Here is a 6000-nt window from a genome sequence, read left to right as displayed (position 1 = left end):
AGACAAACATTCAGTTTTGCTTTTGGCGCAAATAATGTATGCCTCAGAAAGTAATCTAGCTGAAGTGAAATTGTGCTACATTTGTGCGACAATTGTGCTACGTGGGTGATTTATAATGTTTAAAATTTTGGTTTATGTATATAGGGCTGCCCATCTGTTGTATACGCTCTTGAATTAAACTTGTCATACTAGTGGTGACTGCACGAGCTAGTGCATCTGCTAATTAGAGAATGTGGTGCAAACGAGCTGGCGTCAAGGCGCCAAGAATGACGTCAATTACAATCTTAAAAGGCCACGCTAGCAGGAAGATAGAATTGAATTTTTCTCGGTATTTTACTGCTTAACTTAGGCCCTTGTAAAAAAAGGGCAAACTTTCTAAAAGTAACGTAGACATAGAAATAGAAAACGACCTTCCCTTCACTCTGCTCTCGCTTTAACGCGGCATGAAGGAATAAAAATCGCGAAAGATGTAGACGACGCCAATGTTTCTTTTAGGAAGCAACGAAGTAACAGGCCATAAACAGGTAAGTAAGCGCCCATGTTATTTCTCAGATGATTTGAAGGCCCTGAAAAACATTGCTTATCGCTTCGCTGACCAAGTCGCTTGTTGCCGAACAGGTGGCCGTGGAGGACAAACGATGACGAGTCATCTATAGCAGCGCATAGTTTTTGAATCAGACACGTCCATAGATAACACCTCACCGCTTTGAGAAAAAGAAACAGTAATAGAGAGCTACGGACTTAATATCTCGTAAATAATGGAAAACATTTCGGAAGAGTTGTGTGTGGTGACGGGAATCACGTGGCCATCCCATTCGCCAGCCTACAAGGCGAAAAGACGTGTGAGAAAAAAAAATCAAAGGGAAAAAACTTAAGAGTGAATACTGCGCACGTACGACAATAGAAGGAAGATGCTCCCTCATCCGGGTGTCCACGTTGACAAGTGTTCTGGCGAGCCAACTGCGTCTTGGGCAAGAGATGAACAAGCTTGAGTCCGCGGTCAAAAGGCCTTTGTATTTGATAACATTCGAGCTTATAATTGGGTTTAAATGGAGTCGGAGAGAGGTGATCGACAGTATAGAAATGATGGTGATATAGCAGCAGCCAAATGGCGTCGTCGTGTCCGTTGGCAACCTTTAAGCCGAGACCACACGTACGCTTGGGGACGCGCGCAAGCTCGCGTCCGCGCGCCTCGCGACTGCAGCGCCTCGCGAGTAATGGCGATTTGCATTCACAAAGACGCGCGACAGCGCGCGCTCACTGGGCTCACTCACAGCCGCCTTGACAGACGCCGCTTCGTACTTTGTTAGCGACAGTGTTTCAAAATGCTTCAATTTCTATAAACGTAATTGTTATATATCTATAGCTGTTAGATCAGCGCAAAAAGGAAACAGAACACTTTCTTGCATGATATAAATTTGCTTCACTGAGAGTTGAGTGTTCTGCGCAATAGCTGCGTAGCCCGGCGCGCCGACGCGACGCAGCCGAAGCGCGCGATAACAGAGGAGCTGTTCCCCGAGATCACGCCGCGTTTCCACGCGTACGAGCCATGCCGCACCGTCTACGCATGCGCGCGTCCGCAAGCGTACGTGTGGTCTGGGCCTTACACGTAGGGACGTCAGGTATATTTCGACTAGAACGAATAAACAGTTGAGAAGAATTATAAAGAGCCAAAACCAAGTTTCCCATTCAAGAATGCGTCTAGCATGCATTGGGAGGAGGTTATTCGTGGTATACTAAGTTCCACTATGTGTAACGTATGGTGCATCCCGTTACCACGCTACCTTACCCGATACGCGAGAGCTAACCCGTACTTCAAGCGCCTCTTCTTAATTGACCAGTTCGGATCCTGCGTATTGTGTCAAACTGCAGTGTCTGAGTCTTCGGCCAGAGGCGCAGCTTCTTAGCAGCTGCATCTCAAAAGGCCAGCTGTCACGAGGGAACAACGTGAGGACGCTCCACTTGCCACGTGCCACGATGCAGTACCACCGCGTGGTACCGCAGGGTACCACCAGTGCGAATTTTTACCACGCTTTTGGAGTACACTGGTTTTGGCCCACTAGAAGGAATACACATGAGTAAATCGTAGTTAGGTCCCCATGAAAGCTAAACGCTTTAAGATTACACCCAACCAATGGCGGCACAGCAATGTTGCGCCGCAGCGAGCACGGCGTCCTCACACTCTCAGTTTCGGGAATGGAGGTGAAAGGAAGGGGAGCGCTTGAATTACATTGCAGGTAAATAAGTCAGTCTCTAGAGCATTTTCGGACCTGCTTAGCCTCACTAGAAAGGAAGCAGATGGGGTGGGAAAGTGAATCGTAGGGTTTTAATGTGCCGAAACTGCACAGAGGGTTACGATGGACGCCACGCAGCGGGGTGCTTCAGAATATTTTTTTCCCACTTGGTGATCTTAGTGATCGAGCACCCTGGTGACCACAGAAAGGATGGTGCACAAGAGTTTTGTTGCATTCCGCTGCCATCGGAACGCCGCGAGCGTAGAAGATGGGAGAGAAGAAGAAAGAAAAGATGTGGCGTTATTAGGGGCTATATTAAGGTTGTTGTAATCTCGTCTCGTTGCTATTGAAAAGGCTTAGAAAGGTTTCCCTTTGTTCCGGGAGAGTCAAAGGAGCCAGCAGTAATTTATTTATATTATGAGTGAAGTACGTGTACCAAAAGCTTTAAGTGCGCAAGTTACTTATTAACGAGAAGAAAGGGGATCTACCGAGGCGCCCGATTTTTATTTGTGATATCATAAGAAGCCAACGAACACTGACACCATGGACAACATGGGGGGAATTACTTGTGCTTAGTGAATGAAAAAAAAAAAAGAAACGATAAATTAATGGTATTGAAAGTGGAAGAAAAAACAACTTGCCGCAGGTGGGGAACGATCCCACAACCTAAGCAGTTCGCGTGCGACGTTCTACCAATTGAGCTACCGCGGCGCCGTTTCCCCATCCACTTTCTTGGGTATTTATGTTTTCTAGTAGAACCCTGGGAGTGTTAGCCAGCGCCACCACTCACAGACGCTGGCGGCGGATGTGGAACATCCTTTCTGCCGCAGGCGTCACGAGAACGTGATCTTTTTGGGTGAAGGTCGCGACAGTGCCAATGCCCGCAAGAATCGGGCGTCCGGGACAGCTTTCTTTATATCACATGGAGACGAAACCGCGACCGGTTAACGTTACGTAAAATTGTACTCAGAAAAGCACATGCTTAGGGAAGCTTCGCTGATAAAGCTAGGCACATTTTTAACGCCTCCCAGGTCAAGCTTGGGTGGGTGCAGTGGTGCAGGATTTGCATGCTGTCCAAAATATTTGTCTCCCGTAGTAACACGCGCGACCAAATTTGTGTACTTCTTTCTTGTTTACGTTTTACGGTAATAACGCATCGTCCCATTTCACTTTCCAGCAAGACATGGGGATGGAAGTAATCTATTCCGATGGAGAACTTAAGAGGTACTCTTGCCTTATTTGGCATCCTAGGTCGATTTTAGTGCGAATTTTAAAGCAGAGTTTTGGGTCCCTTGTTGGGCGTCGAGAAATTCGGAGGCGCATCATGTATGCCTGCAACCTTCTTGAGGTCGTTTGAAATCCTGCGCATATGTACAGCATGGATTCCGTCCCCTCCATCAAGCCCTATTCTAACTAATTCTGGGTTTTACTCTTTGCGCTAAGTTACAATAGTCAGAATCCTCGAGTAACTAGGCCAACAGCCTGTCCTCCTGTTGCACCATACAGTTTGACAAAAAAAAAAAAAAAAACGTCAGCTCTACAATTTCTACAGCGTATACATCTCTGCCCTGTGCTACAGTTTGAATAGGCTATATGTGCATTGGTCACAAAAGCTGTCTCTGATAAAAGTACTGTTTATTTTTTATCCTTTAGAAACCCTGATGATTTTTCTAATCGCCCTCGCTGCTTCAGCTGCTCTAGTAGCTTTACAGGAGCCCACAGGTAAGGTTTCTTTAAAATCCATGAGACCTTCCTTTTAATATTGAAAGACGAGTTAACTTAGGAGGAATGAGCTAGAAGTGCATGTTGTATATAATTTTTCATCGTACAATTAAGTGGTTAGCGAGAGTGGGCAAGTGGGGATCCATAAGATCTCCGACAGAGTTTACCGGATGGCACTGGTCACTGTCCGTTTTCGGTACAAATGAAGCCAGCGGAAGTTGAGCATATTCTCCCGAAAGTGACTTCCGGTGTTATTTCGACGGTAGTTGAAACAATACTATTGTGGAATTCCAATCTTATGTAGGACCCCATTGGCCAGCTACATGAACAAGAGTTTCAAAACATATTACCGGCCTGCTTGACTTGGAGTTCGCCACACACAACACCTGGCAAAAGGCACCTAAGTCATTCAATGGCTCGAAATCTCAAGCTTCTTCAGTTTCAGTTTATTCAGGTTAGTCAGTGGTGTACATTCATATTGAAATATGCAGGAGAAGGTCGCAGAGCGTCAAGCTGTACGAGGCCCTCCTGTCCGCAAAATAAAGGCGTAATAAGTAGAAAAAGCAGCAAAGAAAGGAATACAAACTTAGTGTAGACGATAGCATTGGAACTGTGTGTGTGAAATCACAAAGAAATACTAACCAGGAAGCGCACTGTAAATATGAAATCTGTCAGTGATTAGGCAGCTCATAAAAGTACATCAAACAATGGCTACACTCATAAGTAGTGTATGGCAAGAGTAAAAGTAGAATATAATGCACCAAATATCACAAGTTAGCTACCTGAGAGAAAATAAATTAATATTTGTTTAAAAGCACGTCACGATGGAGACAACTCAAGATCTAACGTAAGGTTATTTCAGAATTATAATGCCGAAAAGTATGCATTGTGCCTTCCGTAATTTTTTCGTATAATTGATAAAAGGAAGTTGTCATGAGCAGCGAATATATAGTATGATTTGGGTTAAAGAGAGGTGACTCGTGGAAAATGTTTACAGGAAGTTCGTCGCTAAGTTGCTTAATCAAGGTGATTAAAACGTTATATTTTAAGCAGTTAATGACTGGCCATATCTGTGTAAATGAAGCAGCACAGAAGCATCAGAACAGAATAGACTAAAGGTTGAGATTATGATACCTTGGTTCTGTAAATGTTGTAGCAGAGTTAAATGCAGACTACTATACAGGATATCGTCCCTGCTAACTTCAGCCAGAGTTAAAAAAATATGCAAAATGCCACGTAGCTAGACATACCAAAGCTAATGTTGTTTGCCGTCGCTTGGAGATACTCAAACAACTTTCTTTGTTCCGCCTAATTAGATAATCAGTCTTAAATAATGAATCAACTTCTGAAATAACATAATTAGATGAAAAGTGTAATTGAGAAAATGGTACAGTGGCATGAAAAACTCCCGATACAACTTTGTGTTGCTTAAGACGTGCTACATAAAAGTGTTTCTTAGAGCGTGAAAGAAGCCAGCGAATACACGTAAAGTGCCTCGAGCGGCCAGTCGCGCCGACATTTCGCGTGCATTTGCGGGTTTCTTTCCCGCTTGGAAAAACACTTTTATGTAGCGCATATAGAGCAACACAAAGGTATATCGGGAGTTTTCCCTGTCGCTCTACAAGTTTCTCTTTGACACTATTCATCTGATTATAGTAATTTTGAAGCTAATTTATTAATTAATACTAATTATATAATTAGGCGACTTGAAAAGTATAGTTTGAGTATCTTCAAGCGAAGGCAAACAGCATTAACTTGGTTTTGTAAAGATACGTGGCATTTTGCATATTTTAAAGCTGTGGCTAAAGTTAGCGTGGACACCCTGCATATATAACGCCTGGTACTGGGATCCGAAACAGTTGTCTGAGTGCTTCCGCTATGATTGTAAACTTTGAACAGTTTGATGTATTTATGCAAGCAATATTACGATATATTACTTTTCCTCTTTAATATCCATCTGAGACAGACGTTAACGGTAACGGCCTTGATCCAGCCTGCAAGAATGAGAAACTGCCATATGCTACGCCTCCCTTTAGGAACGTTG

General features: G+C 44.0%; 1 protein-coding gene across 4 annotated transcripts in view; it reads left to right on the top strand.

Moving 5' to 3' along the window:
* Positions 1-482: 482 nt before the first annotated feature.
* Positions 483-6000, top strand: part of LOC142587220 (uncharacterized) — a 418674-nt gene continuing 413156 nt past the window's right edge. The window contains exon 1 of one of the 4 annotated variants that reach the window (XM_075698086.1): positions 483-524. The gene's annotated coding sequence lies outside the window, so the exon portion shown is untranslated. The remainder of the gene's footprint in view (positions 525-6000) is intronic. The other 3 variants (XM_075698089.1, XM_075698090.1, XM_075698088.1) reach the window with 3 other exon arrangements.

This window comes from Dermacentor variabilis, chromosome 7 (assembly GCF_050947875.1).
Source record: "Dermacentor variabilis isolate Ectoservices chromosome 7, ASM5094787v1, whole genome shotgun sequence".
In the NCBI taxonomy this organism is placed as follows: domain Eukaryota; kingdom Metazoa; phylum Arthropoda; class Arachnida; order Ixodida; family Ixodidae; genus Dermacentor; species Dermacentor variabilis.
Note: the sequence above shows the minus strand (reverse complement) of the source record. Positions and strands in the feature narration are given on the sequence as shown.